The sequence below is a fragment of the Piliocolobus tephrosceles genome, chromosome 9, assembly GCF_002776525.5.
Source record: "Piliocolobus tephrosceles isolate RC106 chromosome 9, ASM277652v3, whole genome shotgun sequence".
NCBI classification, from domain to species: domain Eukaryota; kingdom Metazoa; phylum Chordata; class Mammalia; order Primates; family Cercopithecidae; genus Piliocolobus; species Piliocolobus tephrosceles.
In genome coordinates, this window is record NC_045442.1 from 87,170,817 (window position 1) to 87,191,735 (window position 20,919).

General features: G+C 39.7%; 1 pseudogene across 1 annotated transcript in view; it reads left to right on the forward strand.

Annotated features, from left to right (window-relative positions):
• Nucleotides 1-20,919, forward strand: part of LOC111529800 — a 712,005-nt pseudogene that overhangs the window by 673,385 nt on the left and 17,701 nt on the right. The window contains exons 10-14 of the transcript XR_003306640.2: nt 13,445-14,221; nt 14,383-14,493; nt 15,449-15,607; nt 19,411-19,492; nt 19,584-19,630. The product of XR_003306640.2 is annotated as a ribosome biogenesis protein BMS1 homolog (transcript). The remainder of the gene's footprint in view (nt 1-13,444; nt 14,222-14,382; nt 14,494-15,448; nt 15,608-19,410; nt 19,493-19,583; nt 19,631-20,919) is intronic.

The window sequence follows — 20,919 nt, forward strand, 5'->3', positions numbered from 1 at the left end:
TGCTCATGGATGGGTAGAATTAATATTGCCAAAATGACCACACTGCCAAAAGCAATCTACAAATTCAATGCAATTCCCATCACAATACCACCATCATCCTTCACAGAACTAGAAAAAGCAATCCTGAAATTCATACGGAACCAAAAAACAGCCCATATAGCCAAAGCAAGACTAATCAAAAAGAACAAATCTGGAGGCATTGCATTACCTGACTTCAAACTATACTATAAGGCCATAGTCACCCAAACAGCTTGATACTGGTATAAAAACAGGCACATAGACCAATGGAACAGAATAGAGAACACAGAAATAAAGCCAAATAATTACAGCCAACTAATCGTCTACAAAACAAACAAAAACATAAAGTGGGGAAAGAACACCCTATTCAACAAACAGTGCTGGGATTATTGGCAAGCCACATGTAGATGAATGAAACTGGATCCTCATCTCTCACCTTATACAAATATCAACTCAAGATGGATCAAAGACTTAAATTTAAGATCTGAAACCATAAAAATCCTAGAAGGTAACATCAGAAAAACCCTTCGTGACATTGGCTTTGGCAAACACTTCATGAGCAAGAACCCAAAAGCAAATGCAACAAAAACAAAGATAAATAGATGGGACTTAAACTAAAAAGCTTCTGCACAGCAAAAGAAATAATCAGTAAAAAGACAACACACAGAGTGGGAGAAAATCTTTACAAACTATGCATCCAACAAAAGACTAATATCCAGAATCTACAAGCAACTCAATCAAATCAACAAGAAAACAAACAATCTCATCAAAAAGTGGGCTAAGGACATGCATAGACAATTCTCAAAAGAAGATATGCAAATGGCCAAAAAATATATGAAAAATGCTTGACATCACCAATGATCAGGGAAATGCAAATCAAAACCACCTTACTCCTGCAAGAGTGGCACTAACCAAAAAAATAAAAAAAATAGATGCTGGTGTGGATGTGGTGAAAAGGGAACATTTTTATACTGCTGGGGAAATGTAAATTAGTACAACCACTGTGGAAAACAGTGTGGAGATTCCTTAAAGAACTACAAGTACATCTACCATTTGATCCAGCAATCCCACTACTGGGTATCTACCCAAAGAAAAAGAAGTCATTGTATGAAAAACACACTTGCATTCTCATGTTGATAGCAGCACAATTTGTAACTGCAAAAATATAGAATCTGCCCAAATGCCCATCAATCAGCAAGTGGATAAAAAGATGTGTTACATATATACCATGGGATACTACTCAGCCATAAAAAGCTAATGGAATAATGGCATTCCCGGCCACCTGGGCGCGACTGGAGACCATTATTCTAAGTGAAGTAACTGAGGACTATAAAACCAAACATTGTATGTTCTCACCCATAGGTGGGAGCTAAGCTATGAGGACACAAAGGCATACGTATGACACAATGGGCTTTGGGTACTTGGGAGAAAGTGTGAGAGGGGTTGAGGGATAAAAGGCTACACATTGGGTACAATGTACACTGCATGGGTGAGGCGGGTGCATCAAAATCTAAGAAATCACCACTAAGAATCTATCTGTGTAACAAAACACCACTTGTTCCCCCAAAATCTATGGAAATAAAAAATTAAAGTAAAAAAATACCATTCTTAGGAAATCTCCTTTATATCTATTAAAATATTAAGTAGAAATAAATATCAGCATATGGAAACAATTTTTATTTGTGATTATCTAACTTGAGAATTCAAATTAAAACAACAACAACAAAATAATATCAATCTTTTTGGAAGTATTTCCTGTGAAGTTAAAACAGATGCATTTCTAACTTGGAAATAGGAGCTAAAGGCACATAATGGTTAAGGATTAAATAATAAAAAAAGTAACCTTTAAAATAGGTTATCAATCAGAAAATAACCAAGTAATTGATAACATAAGTCCACCAGAAAAAAATGCTTAATTTGTTTATGTTATTTTCATTAACAATAGGAAGTAGGTAAGCAAATAACTTAGATCCTATTTTCTTGATTTTTTGGAAGAAATCGCACAAATGTGGTTTGATATCTTCCTCCCCTGATACACTCACGCCTTCCATAGTATATAAGGCCCAATATACAATGTTCCATCATTTAATTATTAAGTGCATTTTGGTAAATAGTAATTAATTCTACTGAATCCTTTTTATGGCTAGAGATGAAGTGAAATGAAAAGAGTGTAAATGAATATATTTTGATAAATTCAAGCACATGGGTTTTATCAGGAGGAAGAATAAAAATTCAGTAAGTGATTTTATAATTAAAATAGATTGTTATCAACACATGGGATACTGAGGGAGAAGATAGTTATGCACACTAAACAAAATGTGACCTTGAGGAAACAGAGGTTTCCACCTTGCTGGAGACATGCAGAGAGGTTAAGTGAGCTCCACTAGAGACTCTCCACTGGAAACTCTGTTGACCGCACACCACTAGACTGGGGACAAATGGTTCTCTAAAGCCTTCTGTTCCAAGGCCATGCAATGCACTTTTTAAAAGATCATGGTATCTTCATTCTGCACATAGTCTCCCTTAGGTCCTGGTGGACATGCTTGCTCCACATAGTGGAGATGAGCAGGTTCAGCAGCGGGGTCACTACCATGTTCACAAGAGCAGCCTCTCTGTTGGAGTCCAACCTGTCCATTTGCTTTGGCTTCACATATGTGAAGACATAGCTGCCATACACTAGAGAGAGGACAATGAGGTAAGAGGAGCAGGTGGAGAAAGCTTTCTGCCACTCCTTGGCTGATGAGAGCCATGCAATTATGTCTACTATGTTACCATATGCAGTGGTGGTTATAATGAGGGAGTAAAAACAATGAACAAAATGAAGCCAAAGGCCAACATCTCAATAGATCTGGTGTCAGAACAGGAGAGTTGGATCAGAGGGCCGAGGTCACAGAAGAAGTGAGGGATGACATGGGGTCCACAGAAAGACAACTGGGAAACCTTCACCACAAGACCAGTGATGAGAGTAAAGTCCACGACAAAGCAGGCAGTGAGCAGGAGGAAGCAAGTCCTCAGGCTCATGATGGTGGGGTCATGCAGAGGCTTGCAAATGGTCAGGGACTGATCCAGAGACATCACAGCTATGAGGAGGAAGCCTGTTGCTCCCAGAAACACAAAAACCAAGGCTTGTATGGAACAGGCAGCAAAGGAAATTGTTTGCCTGACTAAAAGAAAGATGACCAGCAACTTTGGAATAGCAGCACTTCTGAGGCAACACTCAAAGAAGAAGAAAATGCTGAAGGACCAGAGGACCTTCCCCTGGTGCTGGACAGCAGGGGACCCAACCTTGGTGAATTCCTGGACAGTTATCCAATTTCTTACTTGCATGGGCATCTCTTTCCACAGCAGCAACACCCACTGGTCTTAACCTACAAGAAAGAGATCATAGGGAACATGGAGTTTCTGGGGGAGCACAAGATCAAGTCATTTAACTGCCTGAGGAGAAGACTGGAGAGAATAGCAGAGTGGGCCAGCAAGTTGGTGCACACATCAGAAGGACCTGAGTTCAACACTAGTTCTACCTCCTGAGAGCTGGATAATCTTTGGAAAGTTAACCTATGTCAACTTCACCCTCTGTAAAATGAAGACAATGATAGGACCTAAATGCTCATATTGTGAGTATTAAAGCATGTAACTATTTGAAAAGTGATATCAAGGTTATCTACATGATCCTCAAAGCCTACTGTAATATTATGATCATTGTCATATTGTTAAGTATAGTGTATTCAGTAGACAGGGTTATCAACATCTGCATAGTTATAAAACATTTTATTGTGTTTACATACAATCAGTTTGTAAATAAAAAATAACAGCAATCTTATTAATATTCTCTTGAACAATACTTTTTAAATTGTACATTAATTCTTTGGTCCAAATCCTTATCAACATGACTTCTTGAAGAATTTACTAATGTTTAGTACAAAGCTGGTGACCTAAATTCAGTATTTCTATCACTCTCCACCATAATCATGAATGCCACATTGCACCTACCCCTTCTTCCAAAGAAGTAGAAACTGAGGCTTAGAGAGTATCAAAAAAGTTAAGTTACACAGCGAGGAAATACAGAGCTTGGATTTGGCTAAGCCTGCTCACATCCAAAGCCCCTGCTATTTCCAAATGCTATGGCAATGTTTTTTTTTTTTTTTTTTTTTGCAACAGTGCCCAGGCTGGAGTTCAGTGGCACAATCATGGCTCAATGCAGCCTCAACCTCCTGGGTTCAAGCAGTCCTCCTCCCTCAGCCCCCTGTGTAGCTGCGACTACAGGCACACATCACCATGGCTGGTCAAAATACTTTTAATAGGAACAAATCTATTGCTGACATTCAAACTTAAGTGACAGTTAAACTTAATTTATTTTACTTTTACCCATCCCTCAGATAATATTTATTTATTTATTTTAGAAGCATGTTGGTCTTGAACTCAAGTGGTCCTCCTGCCTCAGCCTCCTGAGTAGCTGGGATGACAGGTGCAAGCCACTGTGCCTGGTTTAGATAATATTATGGATAATTACTGACTTACGAATAACACAGATTTTAGAGATTACCTATTTTAGCACAACCACGTTACAGAAGCAATCTGAGATCATCTGAGACATGGTAGGGGGTCAAGGGAGGTGGGTAGCTCCGTGACATGGTATGAACTGTAAATCTAGGATTAACTGTGTGGTGTTCTGAGGCTGCATGCTGGCATATCAGGGATGGGGAGTTCACAGGATTAGCCCAGACACAGAGTTGGTGTGGCTGTTGTCATCTGAGGGACATGCGTGTGTTTGTTGTTTACTTGAGTGGAGCATGTTAAATATTGTCATATCATGTTACCTGTCTTATACTTTTACTAAGTTGGCTATAGCTTCAGAAAAGGGTAAGTTCCCAGAGATAAGGATATGATACATATCTTCTCCTGACTGCTCTATGGCTTTGCCAAGCATGTTCCTTGGAAGGGCCTAGCAGGCCTGGTCACTGTGAACACATCATTTAGCAGATAGCACGTACCTCCTATGTGCCCAGGTGCACATGCTGGTGGAAGTGCACCTTTTCTCTTTTTCCTGTAAGAATTGTCTGCTTTGGGAGATGGTGACTTTTCCAAGTTTGAAGGAAGATGAAATAAACTTCCAGTGGTAGAATGGCAATGCACACTCTGAAATCTCTTGTTATTGCAGTAATATAGTTAGATTGAGGTTTTTCTTTTCTTTATCTTTGGAGTATCCATATTTTCTTTTCCTTTTTTTGAGACACAGTCTTACGCTGTGGCATAGACCGGAGTGCAGTGGTGGGATTACAGCTCACTGCAGCCTCAATCTCTCAGGCTCAAGCAATCCTCCTGCCTTAGCCTCCTGAGTAGTGTATGCCACCATACCCGACTAATTTTTCTTCGCCCCCCTCCTTTTTTTGAGACAGAATCTTGCTCTGTTGTCCAGGCTGGAGTGCAGTGGCATGATGTCAGCTCACTGCAACCTCCATCTCCTGGGTTCAAGCAATTCTCCTGCCTCAGTCTCCTGAGTAGCTGGGATTACAGACGTGTGCCACCACGCCTGGCTAATGTTTGTATTTTTAGTAGAGATGAGGTTTCACCATGTTGGCTAGGCTGGTCTTGAACTCCTGACTTCAAGTGATCCACCTGCGTTGGCCTCCCAAACTGCTGGGGTTACAGGCATGAGCTGCTGCACGGCACCCGTCCTCCTTTTTGTTTTTGTTTTTTTTGGAGAGATGGGGTTTCCCCATGTGGCCCAGGCTGGTTTCAAAACTTGTGGGCTCAAGGGATCCGCCTGCCTTGGCCTCCCACTGTGCCCAGCCCATATTTTCTTGACCATTTTCTTATAACCTTAATTTAGAAATGATTATTGTTATGAATATTCTGTTGCATTATATTTGAGGATTTTTGTAGCTATAGTGGGAATACGGGAAGTTTTGATAAAGGTGAAGACATTGGCTTGCAGCTGAACAGCAAGATCATGGTTATCAAGGAGCCTGTCAAGTCAGAATTTTCCCTGTTTGAGTGCTTTTATTCATCTGGGTAGACTTTTGATATTATTTAAATTTAGAACACAGCAAGGAAAACAGGATGGAATTTATTTTATTTTACCAGTTTTTGCTTATAAAAATGAACTTCTGGTACACTCCTATAAACATATATGGTGTTTTACTGGATGCAATTACAAAAATGAAAATTAGTGTTGATGGTTACAGTTTTTTCAGGGTCTTTTTAAAGTAAAGTTTTCATCTTTTCACTTACAGGTAAAAAGTGCAGACTCACCATTATTGAATGTGGGTGTGACATTAACATGATGGTTGATCTGGCTAAAGCAGCAGATCTGGTTAGTCAGCAGGGGCAGCCTGGGGGGCTGATGGAGACTTACAGCATTGTGATAGGTTATTTACCTTGTGATGAAGGGAAGAGAGTTTTATGATTATTAAAGGAAACATGGTCATCTTCAGGGATACAGTAGATGTGACTGAATTGATGATAATAATAGTAATAAATGTTATTATATTAATAATAAACATGGAATGTGTACAATGACATGTATTCCAAAACCATAGAGCACATCACAGGATGGAGAAAACTTTAATGAACACAGCTAATAAGAGCTTATTAATATGTATACATTGATATGTAAAAATATATCATAGTGTCATTTCTTCTTGGACCCTTCCTGTCACCGTGCTGACTGCTTTCTACAAACTTGGCTTACATAGACCCTTGATACACCCTTGAGGTGAGTAGGTATTATCTGTAGCTTACAAAAGATGAAATAGAGGCTCCCAGCAGCTAAGTAACTTGTGTGAAGATGGGACCTTTCTTCTCGATGGTTCCAGAACCTTCATCCTTAATGATAATGCTAAAGTACATGAATTTCCTGAAGAAGTGGTCAGAGTTTATCAATAGAAAATCTTGACAGTACTCAGTGTATGGAAAATGTACAAGCTCTTGCATTTATGGAAATGATAATGTTCACTATTTCTGATATTCTATTAACTACTTAGTTTAATCAAAGATGGGCATTCCTGTTTCCATATTTTGTTATTTTTAGTTTATCTATGGAAAGATAAGAACAGAAGTGTATTTAATATTAAAATTAGAAGTTTCTAGGAATCAATTCTGAAATTATTTTGCATCTTTGAAGTGTCTTAAATTTTAAAAATTGGTCTTATCTGCTTATATTTTCTTATAGACTACCATTCATTATAATCTTATGGTTTTTTTACTTAATTTTAAACTGGTACCTTTTTAAAAATAACTTTTGAGCAATTGAGTTATACAAGTTAACATACAAGATAGAGGTTTCCACTGCATACTTCTCATAAAAAAAAAGATTTTTTTTCTATGAGGATATTGAAACAAGAAGTTGGTTTTCTGTACATATTTAATATATTTCATTGATTATCACTTGCTTCCCATTCTTTGGATGTCAGAGACCTGTTATTTGGCTTAAAAGTACATTACAGAAAACTTCATTTCTTTAAATTAGGATTTCTTAGGTAAGGGCCAGGTTAGACCCAGCCTTTTCTGAGTTACTTCTCATGCATTAAAATTCTTAAAATGGAAGTTTATATCCTAGTGGACATTGTCTTATGGCTGCCTTTTAGAGCAAGTAAAAGGGTGGTGGTTTCTCTGTCTGGGTGATGCCTGTGTAGTCATTTGATTTAGTCTGGAGTGTGACTTTTCTGTCAAGGACCAGATAGTAAATATTTTCGGCTTTGTGGATCATATCTCTTGCAGCTACTTAGCTCTGCAGTTGTAGTGCACAGGCAGCCATAGACAATATGTAAATGAATTAATGTGGCTGTGTTCCAATAAATCTTTAGTTACAAACACAGGTGATGGGCTGGATTTGGCCCGTGGCCAGTTGCCAACCCCTAGCGTAGGTGGTCTGTTTTGGTAGTTTCTTTGAGAAATGGTGTGATCTGTTTGTAGGTACTGATGCTTGCAGATGGCAGCTTTGGGTTTGAAATGGAAACGTTTGAGTTTCTAAACATCTGTCAAGTATATGGTTTTCCTAAAATTATGGGAGTTCTCACCCACCTTGACTCCTTCAAGCATAATAAACAACTGAACAAGACAGAGAAGCAATTAAAACACAGGTTCTGGATAGAAGTTTACCCTGTAGGAAGAGAAATAATTGTTGGATACTAACAGTATAATCCTACTAAAATAGACTGAAGAGGCCCGATGCAGTGGTGCATGCCTGTAATCCCAGCACTGTGGTAAGCAGAGGCAGGTGGATCACTTGAGGCCGGGAGTTTCGAGCTCAGAGCAAAATGACCAAACCCTGTCTCTACTGAAAATGCAAAAATTAGTCAGGTATAGTGGCATACACCTGTAATCCCAGCTACTCAGGAGGCTGAGAGATGGAATTGCCTGAACCTGGGAGGGAGAGGGTGCAGTGAGCTGAGATCGTGCTACTGCACTCCAGCCTGGGTGACAGAGTGAGACTCCATCTCACAAAAAAATAAAAAAAAAATAAAAAGACTGAAGAAGCATTGCTAAAAGTCTCTCTAGAATTCGGATTCGGCTCCTGAATTCCCTTTGTGTATGTGTTCCCAGTCTCTGGAAGGTTTCCCTGAAGAGGGTGCTTATTCTGGGTCTATTGGTGTATCTCACTGCTGCACCAGGCAGTGTCTGGCTGTTCTGTGGTCGGGACTTAATAGAGTATATCAGAAGTTTCTCCCAGTTACAGGACCAGGCACTGTCCCTTCCTTTCCATGCTGGTCCATCAGCCACAGAACTGTTTCTGTGCTCAGATGCCTCACCTCCCTCTCCTCACCATACTTAGACAGATGAACCTGCTCAGCTGCAGAGCAGTCTGCCTCTGTGGGGTTCTAATAAGTCCTGAAAGAAGCCAGCAAGGCTCTGGAAGCCTCAGAACAGTGGCTTTGCTGCAAGTCTCCCTCCTTAGGATTGCTTCTTGTAAACAAGAAGAGCTTTTATTTTGTTGCAGTATTGATGAGAATTTAATTGGAATTTAATTTTCCTTTAATGTTTAGGGTGCCAAGCTGTTCTACCTTTCTGGAATGCTGCATGGAGAATATCAAAACCAAGAAATCCACAATCCGGGCCGTTTTATTACAGTTGTGAAGCTTAGGCCTCTCACATGGCAAACTTCTCACCCTTATATCCTGGCAGAGAGGTAAAAAGTGATTGTAAACTTTTTCTTCCTGGGCCATGTATTTCAAGGCTAAACAGGCTGGAAAAAGAAGAGTGGTAGGATTTATTTTGTGCCTATTTGAATAGTAGGGGTAGAAGTGTAGTTGATGGGAAATGTCTACTTATATCATTGCTCAAAGATGCTGTGCCTTTGGGAGTAAATTAATTATGAAATGTTTAGGAGAATGGGAAGACTTGGAAGCATTTAAGTCTATAAGATGTGGCCCCATCCTACATTCATCCTCAGTTTTCAGTGATGCTGCCTTCGTACCCGGGTGCTTGAGTCCTTCATGTGTGCCTTCAGTTTCCTTCCTTTGTGCTCTTCTTTGTGCTGTGGTTTTCTCAGCCTGGAATACCCTTTCTCCACCTGCCAGAATCCAAGCCACAGTAAAAATCCCAGAGCACAGGCTCACCCTCTTCCAGAAAGGGATTTTCTCAATATGTTCTTCGCTCTTCCCTGACCCCAGATGGACGTCGTCTCCCTGTCTGGTGTCTTACGGAATGAATGTCCCTGTCTGGTGTCTTACTGAATGTCACTTTCAGCCTAGAGACACAGTTGTGTGCCTGCCCCTTTTCCTCTGCTGGACGGTGAACGGTGCTTCCTTATTTCTGTATTTTCTAGTTTTCTAAACGACGTGCTTAGTGGACAAGAGTGTGATGAGTCATTGACACATGAAAGGAGGTATAGGAACTTTGGCATTCATTTCTGCTGTATGATTGAGTTTATTTTTCTAGGATGGAAAATTTGACAAACCCAGAGGATATCCGAACAAACATCAAATGTGACCGGCAGGTGTCACTTTATGGTTATGTAAGAGGAGCACACTTGAAAAATAAAAGCCAAATTCACACGCCAGGTATTCTCTTGTTGTAGAACATACTAGAATTACACATAGGATTCCTGGGATGGCTTCATTTCTCAGGAAAACTGAAAAGTGACCAAACAAGGGAAGATGGCCTTGCTGGAGGTTTTAAAAGTAACCCAGCTATGTGTAGGCCTGCAAAGGTGTTACCGAATCCCCTCTTCTCTGACCTCTTGTCTTGTAGCTAGAGGGCCACTGTTCCAGTGTGGCACAATGCCCTTCTTTAGTGTCATGGGTTAAGCCCTTGGTTAAGGGTTAAGCCCAAGGGCTAGAATTCATAGCCCTTGGACTATGGCTCGTTTTTAACCCCCCAGTAAACAGTGGATACTTCTGACTTCCTGTCAGCTGAAGCTGGCTTTTTGGATCCTGTCTTCCAGGGGTAGAAGGTTTTGCCATGAGTGACATCGGTTTCCTCTCAGACCCTTGTGCTCTTCCTGAACAACAAAGGAAGCTCTATTTAAATGAGAAGGAGCAGCTGGTTTATGCGCCTCTTTCCGGAGTTGGGCGAGTGCTGTATGACAAAGACGCTGTCTATGTTGCCTTGGTGGCAGCCACGGTTTTCGGGCATCGGTGAGATGGGAGTCATTGCTCTGAACTCTCATTACTGTTTCTGAATCTGTTTTTTAATCACAAAAAGTAAGGTACTCAGCTTTTACTTATTGAAGATTTTTCTCTTGTACTTATAATAAAGGCCCAAATGCATATTGTAAATATAAAGGATAAAAATAATACCTTTTTTTTTTTTTTAATTGTACCAAGCAGAAGAGTCCTGTCCTCCAGGTCTCCTTGATCCATGGCCCTGGCGCGGGCCCTGCTGCCATGTGGCGCCTGCACAGCCCATCCCCATTTCTACAAAATCAGTGTGCTTTCCAGCTCTCATTGGTCCTTTTCTCATTCACAATGGTCTCCTTGTTCTGTATTTTAAAGTGGATTTTAAATGTTTATTTCTTAGTTCTGTAGTTGAATTTTATTGGGTTAAAATCAGGGTTATTTAAAGATGTTAGAAAAGCTAGCATTGTTGTAGCACTGGAACTGAGATTTTTCTAGCTAGGTTATCAGGTTACATACTCCCTGAAGTTTGGAAAAGTTTAATGGAAATGGGGATCCATTTCAAGCTTTGCTCTAAGGATTTTCTTCTCTGCTTTTTGAGGCATTAGGAAAGGTTCTCAGGAAATGTGTCTAAGATAATTTTGAGAAACTGAGTGAAACCAGTGTCTCTCCAGGATCTTTATGCTTTCCTCACGTGCCCTTTCTTGGTGGTCTTGACAGGACGAGGTGGGGCCCATCCATGAGCTGGTCCAGAGTCTCATCTCCACCATCTCCACCATTGATGCCAAGATGGCTTCAAGTCGGGTGATGCTGTTTGCTGGTTCCAAGCCACTTGGGTCAGAGGATATAGATAATCAAGGGGAAGTCTGCTTTTTTTCTATTTTTAATAAAAAGATACATTTTAGAAGATGTGTAATTCTGCTATCATAACACATTTTGGTGGAATTCATTCTAGGTTGTTTTGGTTTTGTGTGTGTGTGTGTGCATGTGTCTCTGAGGGCTTTTCACTTACCTGACATTACGAGGGAGTATTTTCTTGAAATAAAATACAGGATGCACTTTTCAACAGACCCCAAATATTCTTCAAATACCACACCATCTTCCGTAGGTGACTTTTTGTTTTTTTAACAGACCTAAGGCCACTCTGCTTTCTTTTGGTGGCCAAAACACTAGAATAGTCAGGGAGTTTGTGGCTGTCCAGATGCCACATGCCTTGTCTCTGAAAGTTTTATTTAGATTATGTTGTATTATCTCCCATGGGTAGGTTTCCATGGATGTGTGGCTTATGTGAATTATTTCTCAGTCTGGGTTGGGAATTTGTATACCTTTATACATAGTGGATGTTTGCAAAACATTGGTTTTGTTGGATTGATTAATGACTCTCAGTAAAATTTATCTGAAATTTTTGAGATTACCTAGTATGTAATTTGTTACAGTGTGCATAAACTACCTAGCACAATGCCTGACAGATACAAAGTGTTCGCCGAAAGATCACTCTTTTATAATGAGTGTTGTTAGCTACTTTCGTTTTTCCATATCCTTTTAGTCATCCTTGTCTACAAGAATACTCTCTTCTAATACAGTTATAGTTAAAATACATAATTTTATTTCTATATTCTGAGCACTTCCTTTTTCTATACAGTCTTCATGTAGTCATCATTTTGTTATTATTGGAGTATTTTTTTTTTTTTTTTTTTTGAGATAAAGTCTCACTTTGTCTCCCAGGCTGGAGTGCAGTGGCATGAACTTGGCTTACTGCAGCCTTGAACTCCCAGGCTCAAGTGATCCTCCCACTCCAGCCCCACAAGTAGCTGGGACTATAGGAGTGTGCCACCACACCTGGCTGATTTTTTAGTTTTTTTCTAGAGACGAGGTCTCACTATGTTGCCCAGGCTGGACTTGAACTCCTGGGCTCAAGCAATCCTCCCGCCTTGGCCTCCCAAAGTCCTGGAATTACAGATGTGAGCCACTATGCCTGGCCTATTATTTCTGTATTCTGCCACTATACCTGGCCTATTATTGCTGTATTCTAACTTATCCATCTCTTATGGTGTGATTTTTAGTTTTTTTCTAATTTATGTTTGCATAATTTTACATATCTTGGTATGTTAATTAGCTTTCTACAGTTTTCTTTCATCCTGTGATTTTAGCCTCGTGATGATTCTTGTCTATCAGTTATGGCACTGGTGACTTAAAATGGATGTTCTTCCTCTGTCATTCCTCCTACATTTGTTAGCCGGCATTTTTAACAAAGAGCTTTCACTTCTCCCCTTTATTTTGGTATCACTGTTGACTAATGCACTTGCATTTTGTTCCATGGGTTATTTTCCATCACTATCATTATTCTTCCTGATGCCTATGCTGTCCCAGATTTGGCCACGGGAGCCTTCAGCCTGTCTCCTGTGTCCTTTCAACTGTCTCTGTTAGTCTTTGAGCATTTCTTACTTTCTGACAAAACAAGAGGATCCAGGCTCATTTTGCCCTTTTCCTGCCTTGGGCCTGGACTGGGCCATTTCTCTTAAGGATCATGTGTTTTTAGCTTAGAAATAAATCAGCTTTCCAAAAGATCTACAAAACACTAACTTCCTTTGTGAGCAATTTTTTTCTAAAATTAGATTTTTCATTTTTTAAAGGCTTATTCCTTTATTCTCCCTATAAGTTCTTTTGAAGTATGGTGTTAGGGAACCATGCCTGAGTTTGTTTATTAAATGTTCCAATTTTTATCAGATCATTTTTTTCCCTATGCTATGTCATCTTAAACAATTCCTTGACATTTTCTATTTCTTTGTATTTTCGTTGACTATATTGCCATTTCTAGATTAACTGATTAATGTACAAGTTAAATTATTTTGCATTTCCTTGGTAATATAGGCTGTTGATGTCAAAGGAGGAAAAACAAATGGACTTGAAAACTGGCCAAATGCATTGGAAAGCCATTTTTGGAGATGAAGATGAATCTGGAGATAGTGATAATGAAGAAGATGATGAAATGTCTGAAGATGATGGGTTGGAAAACAACTCTAGTGATAAGGAAGCAGAAGAGGAGGAAAATGCTGAGATGACTGATCAGTATATGGCTGGTAAGGGCGTCAAGCGATGGAAACTTGAAGAGTTGGAAGAAGACAGTGAAATGGATTTGCCAGCATTTACTGACAGTGACGATGACCTTGAGAGGAGCTCAGCAGAAGAAGGGGAAGTGGAGGAAGCTGATGAAAGCAGTAAAGATGAGGACTGCACTGCAGGAGAGGGGGGCATTTCAGGATCAAAGGCTGTTGGAGAAGGTAGTGAAGCAGGGCTATCACCAGCGAATTGCCAGAGTGACTGTGTGAATCTGGAGAAGTCTTTGCCGATGAAGAAGGCAGCCCTCATGACTTCCGATTCTGAGCATTGCACAGCTGAAGAGGCGTTTGCATCTGAAGATAAATTTGAAGAAAGCTCCTCGCTGAGCGCAGAGGAAGAGGACTCAGAAAATGAAAAGGCTATTAGAAAAAAGTTTTCAAAGGCTTCTCAAGTGAGCAGTGGTCAGAAACTGGGGTCAAGGAACTTAATTGATGAGACAAGTGATATAGAAGATTTACTCAAAGAGGAAGAAGATTACAAGGAGGAAAATAATGATTCCAAAGAAACCTCACATAAGCTTTAATTTAGTTGGTTGCTGCTATGAACTAGGCTCTCGAAGTGGTACCCAGTGAAATGTCTACATTTGGGGGTCTGTTGATTTTGAGATTAACAGTTGAAATGCTGCATTGTGGATGGATCTCAGGGGAGGGGAGACACATGAACAAGCCTAACTGGAGGTTGGCATTAGTCATTTCAGGTGCCCTCAAGCGGAAGGAAGACCTTTCCAGAAAGGCAGCTGAGGGCTTTCTGAGGCAGCAGCAAGCAGCTCCAAACCTCTGAAAGCTTATTCATGGGACAGGTAAAGAATTCTGGTTCAGAGCTGGAAACGTTTTAGTTTCTCTGATTGTTTTCTGAAAAGGAGATGAGGGAATTGGTTGATTGGGCTGGTATTGTTGACATCCATAATTGCTGGCCATCACATTTCATATTTGGCAGATTAATCATCAACTTATGAGGACCACACTTTGGTCTTATGAAGTAGACTTATGGGTTTGTTGTAAAACTTGATGCAAATACTGTCCATTGAATGATGTTATGTCCCCTATTTAGAAGTCCTTCGTGAGAAACTTTTTGAGAATTTAGTGCTAGAAAAATATATCTGACCATAAAAATATTTATTTTTTCCTTTCTGAGAATGAGAACCCTGTATAACACAGTTTGTTCTCCCTTTTGCCCTTGTCTTCTGATTTCATGCTTTATTAAACTTGCCTATATGTTCTTTCTGGTAGAATTAATGCAAAAGTAAATAGATAGTGGTGAACTTTACATTGTGCTCCCTGGTTACTGCACGATGAGATCAAGGCCACATGGTGAGACATTTGGGCTCACCACACTGAATTGGGAGGGTTGTTGTGAACGGATTTTCATTCAGGTTTTGTCTAAGTACACTTAGTGATGAGAGGCTCAACACTCTTTAGAGCTCTTCTTTAATCATCTAAAGCTCTGCTTTTAAATGTCCCTTCCCTCCCTTGACCTCTAATATTCTCATTCCTCATCCTCTTAGCTGCTGCCGTGCAGGAGTGCAGGAGCCCCACACATGTAGAGCAATAGCTTCCTGGCTCTCTTAACCTGTAACTGCCCTGCCCTCTCAGTGCCTAACTGAGTGCCTAAATATGTGGCCATTGCCATACCCATCACAGACAGAGGCCCTCAGTTCCTGAGTTTGAAGACTCATGGCCTAACTTGTCGAAAACAATGAGTCCTCCAGGGCTGTAGTTTTTGTTCTCACTTTTCTGCCATGGCGTCCTCTTTAGTGGCAGAAGATAATGAAGAAGAAGATCATGATACCCAAGAAGAGCTTGCAGGGTTGTTTCATGTCAACCAGCCTGACAGAGAGTGGAAGCACAAGGCTGACTCTTTGGACTACTCCAGATTTCTTGTGGAGGCCCCCCCATGACTGGGATTTAGAGGAAGTAAGGCTGGGTAGTACATTTGATTTATTAGAGGATTGTTCTAGAATAAGATTATCTGATGTCAATATTGCTTACCTGTTGTTGGCTTCTTATTTTTACAGGATTACAGGTCATTCTCCCAGATATTGCAGTGGGCACTTCATGCATCCTAAGCAGTAACGTGTTCTGAGTTTAGTTAGACCACGTATGTGGCCCACGGAGGACAGGTTCAGCTTCCAATGTGGACAGCAGTGTGCATCTTCATTTTGAAGCGGCGCACGTAAGTCTTTATACATCAGATGTATTTTGTGTCTTATCATTAGGATATACATAGCACTCCTGAGTTAACATTTATAGTTTCTGCTATTTGTAAGCGTAGAGAAATCTGTGATACCTGTAAATGTTCTTCCTGCAGCTCACCACTTTGTAATCACACTGGAATTCATTCAGTACTCAAACTCACCACAGTTTACCCTCCTCTTAGATGTATTCTCTTTCTCTCTCTCTCTGTTTCTTTTTTTTTTTTTTTTGAGATGGAGTCTCACTCTGTTGCCCAGGCTGGAGTGCAGTGGTGCGATCTCAGCTCATTGCAACCTCCACCTCCTGGGTCCTGGTTCAAGCAATTCTCCTGCCTCAGCCTCAGGAGTAGCTGGGATTATAGGCATGTGCCACCATGCCCGGCTAATTTTTGTATTTTTAGTAAAGATGGGGTTTCACCATGTTGGCCAGGCTAGTCTTGAACTCCTGACCTCATGATCCATCTGCTCAGCCTCCCAAATTCTCTTTTTTTTTTTTTTTTTGAGATACCGTCTTGCTCTGCATCTTGGGCTGGAGTTCAGTGGCATGAGCGTATGGCTTAATGCAGCCTCGACCTCCTGGGGTCAAGGGATCTTCCCACCTCAGCCTCCAGAGTAGCTGGGACTATAGGCATAAGCCACCAGGCCTGGCTAATTTTTGCATTTTTTGTAGAGAAAATGTTTCACCATGTTGAGCTAGTTTCAATCTCTGGGCTCGATTGATCTGCCTGCCTTGGCGTCCCAGCCTGCTGGGATTACAGGAGTGAGCCATTGTGCCAGCTCCTTTCTCTATATTGTTTTCTGCAATGTTCTGATCTTCCAAAGGTTGCCTTCTTTTTTGTCAATTCAATTTGGCTTAGATGTCGCTTCTCAGAGAGGCCCAATTGCTATCATACTGCCTATTGTAATTCGCCATGTAACACATAATGAAATTTATGAGATTTTATTTAACCATTCTTTATGGTGAAATTTAATACAGATGTAGAAAACCACAATTGGTTTTTCTACAACCACAGATGTAGAAAACAATTGTTTAAGTTAATGGGTTGCCAGAAGGTGAAGACCTCAGCACTCAGGCTGGAAAATCAAGCTTTGCTGCTCAATTGTGACACCAGTCACAGTCCCCTTCCTCCCTGTAGAAGGAGGTGTGGTCCAGCTTCTTATGGGGGCTCTTTCCTTTTCTTCCTGGTTTCCTCCTCCATGCTTCCATAAGCATCATAGTTTACTTTTACCTGATTTTCATTACTGTTTTTCACTCTATCTTTTAACACTTTTAGTCAACAATCTTTCCTTCCCATTTCTTTTTTTTTGGTTACATTTTATTTAAGAAACCAAGTCTTTGGTCTGCAGAATTTCTTGTATTCTGGACTTTGTGGATTGCTTTGCATCCCTCTGCAGTTTCACAGGCCCTCCTGTATTTCCTGTGAATGGGTATGGAGCAATACTAATAGCTTCTGTGATGAGCGGAATGTATATCTGAGCTATGAGTTGTGGCTTCTTCTGGCTACTGAGCTCTTTAAATGTGGCCAGCGAGACTAGAGAACTAAATTTTAAATTTTATTTAGTCTTAATTAATTTAAATAGCCACATATTTCTAGTTACCTTATAGACAAAACATCTAACGGTTGGATAGGATTTAAATTTGATTTTTATTTTTTGGCAAAACACTTCCCGGGTGGTGGGTGGTGTTTTCTCATTAGGAGGCACATAAAGACTAGTTGTGTCCTTTTAATGACATTAGATGTTATCAGTTGTTGGTGCTCAATGCCTAGAACCATCAATTTCTTAAGAACATAGAGTGAGGATGTTCTATTCAATAATTTCTCTTTATTTATTAGCTGTAATACCTATTTAAAGAGAAACTTTTTCTCTTCTACTATTCAGTTATCCACTTCTATATATATAAGGTAAATGCTTGATTTTTTTTTTTTTGGAGACGGAGTCTTGCTCTGTCACCCAGCCTGGAGTGTAATGGTGCAATCTCAGCTCACTGCAACCTCTGCCTCACGGGTTCAAGCAATTCTCCTGCCTCAGCCTCCTGAGTAGCTGGGTTTACAGGTGCCTGCCACCGTGCCCTGCTAATTTTTGTAATTTTAGTAGAGATGGTGTTTCACCATGTTGGTCAGGCTGGTCTCAAACTCCTGATCTTGTGATCCGCCCACCTCAGCCTCCCAAAGTGCTGGGATTACAGGAGTGAGCCAACGCGTCCGGCCCGTACTTGATTTTTCAATCAGTTTTTCAAGTGATTTTCCAAAGGACACTTGTTAGTAAGTTTCACTGTGGTGTCATGGATATAAATGTAGTTGATGTGCCTGGTGCTGCTGCACCTGTTATCCTTATTGAAACTCCTCTTTATCCCACCTGTGGCCTGTGGGAGTCTCTGCATGCCAACTCCTGAGTTCTTATGTAACGATCATAGTCATCCTTGATCAATTCTTGCTCTGTGATGTCAGAGAGCTCTTGGAATCAGCCATAAGAAGTCCTGATTTCTTTTAGTAGAAAATGGTACTTCAACATGACAGCCTAGGCATAGGAATGCTTACTGCCGTGAGTTGGTCATTACTTCTAGGCCTTCCCAGCTACCCGAACCAGGAGAGTTCTTATAGATATTTCCAGTTCACATTTAGGACTACATCCTATTCATTCTTCCACTGGAGAATTATTCCCTGGTTGAATCAGAGGATGATGAAATTAGAGAATCACATAATTACTCATTTGCTTTATCCCATAATACACACAAAATAGTGTCAGAATAATATGATTACTGAAAACAGTTAAATAATATTTTCCCTCATATACTCACTCATTTCTCTTTTCAAAAGTGACTGTGCCATTTTACTTACCCACTGGCACTGTAAGTGGGTTCCAGTTTCACCACTTCTTCACCAGCACTTGTTATTATCTGTCTTTTTGATTATAGCCATCCTAGAGGGGATGAAGTTATATCTCATTGCAGTATTGACTTGCATTTCCCTGATAGATAATGATGTTGAACATCTTTTCATGTGCTTATTGACTATTTGTATATATTCTTCATATTGTTTGCCCATTTCAAAAATTGGATTACTTAGTTGTATGTGTTGTTTATATATCCTGGATATAAGTCCCTTATCAGATACATAATTCTCAAATATCTTCTCCCATTTTATAGCAATTAAGTTTTCAAACAGACGGGTTTAGATTAACAAGTATCAAGACCAACTTTGTAAACTACTGTTTCATTGCATTGCCTTAGAAACCTTAATAAAATTGAAAATTAGTTGAATTAGTAATTATCTGTTTGTTTACTTATGAGGTTAGTAGACTAGTAGTATTTAATACTTTCCCTATCTGCTGCTTAATGTGTTTTATCTCTGCAGTTACACTGTCTCCATCAAGGGTAAAGTTAGTTCCTAGACTCATTTGGAATGAGAATATCCATGAAAGTGGGAAATATTTAAAGGCAAGTTGTTGCCTACTGCCATTTCTTAGAGTTGTTTTGCTGAGTGATTGGAACATCTCACCTAAGTACTCACTTTTCTGCATAAGGCTATGAACAGTCTCAGAGATTGTTTCGTGACTGGAAAGTGGGAAGACGATAAAGATGCAGCCAAGGTCTTAGCAGAAGATGGTAAGTAAAGAGCTGGGTTCTTCAGGAAGACTGGCTTCTCAAACTTTATTTTCTTCTGTATCTTAGACAATAGTGAAATTGAAAATCATAGTCACTCGTGAAATGCTTTGGGGAATTCAGACAGGAGTAATAAGCCAGGTAATATTCTGGTTTTTCCTTTTATGATGAACTTATTTTCTCAGTTGGCTAACTGATTTACTACACATGGACCTTAAAAGTGAGAAACTTTCCATAAATTTTATCATGTGTTTGTTAAAAATAGATTTTGTGTGATGTGAAAAATATACACAAATAGCATTTATAATTTTCTTTTGATAATAAAGGTAGTATGCATTGTGGAAAATTTAGAATGAAAAATATAGGACATACCGGAATTCTACCAACCTATAAGGAAACCTTTGTTAACTTCTTGAAGTATTTACTTCTAGTCACTTAAAAATCATATGTATAAACCTTTTCAGTTGTACTTTATATAACTTTTGACAGGAGGATTGCTTAAGTGATGTACTTTATATAAATTTTGTCGTCAAATTTTTTCAAAGGTTTCATTTTTATTATTTGAATATCATACCATAATTCAAGTCACAATTTTTTCAACATCTAAGTAGTTTTGTACTTTGCTCATTTTATAAAGAACTCCACACTGAACAACTTTGAAAAAATTCTTGGCTCACACTTTTTACGCTTTGTTACCCAGGCTGGAGTGCTTTGGTGTGGTCATGGCCCACTGCAGCCTCAGCCTCGCAGACCCAAGTCTCCTGAGTAGCTAGGACCACAGGCATGCATCACTATACCCAGCTAATTTTTTAATTTTTTTGTACCAACAGTCATTTTCTGTTGCCCAGGCTTGTCTCAAACTCCTAGGCTTAAGAGATCCTCCTGCCTCAGCCTCCCGAGTAGCTTGGACCACAAATGTATACCACCATGCCTGGCTATTTTTTTTTAATTTTTTTGTACAGATGGGGGTCCTGCCATGTTGCCTAGGCTGGTCTTGAATTCCTGGGCTTAAGCAGTCCTCCCGCCTTAGCCTTCTAAAGTGCTGGGATTATAGGCATGAGCCACTGTGCCTAGTCTGTAGTATTTTAATGTATTCTTTACATATATACAATTTTTTTTCTGGACTTTCTAGTTTATATCATTAATCTCTGTTGGTTCATTTATTATTTCTATAAATTAGAACCCTATGTAGCCTTATCACGTTATTAAGACACCAGTTATTAAAACTGTGTCTCAACAGTTTCTTTCTCTTTTTGTTCTGCTGGGGGCTTTTTTAAGGATTCTCCTGACTATTCTCACTTCCTTAGGATTTTTTCCATAGGAACTTAAGAATCGTCTTTTGTTTTCAAAAGAAAGTGTGGTGGGTTTCTTTTTTAATCATTTTAGTGAGGTATAATTGATGGTAAACTACAGTGTTTAAAGTGTACAAT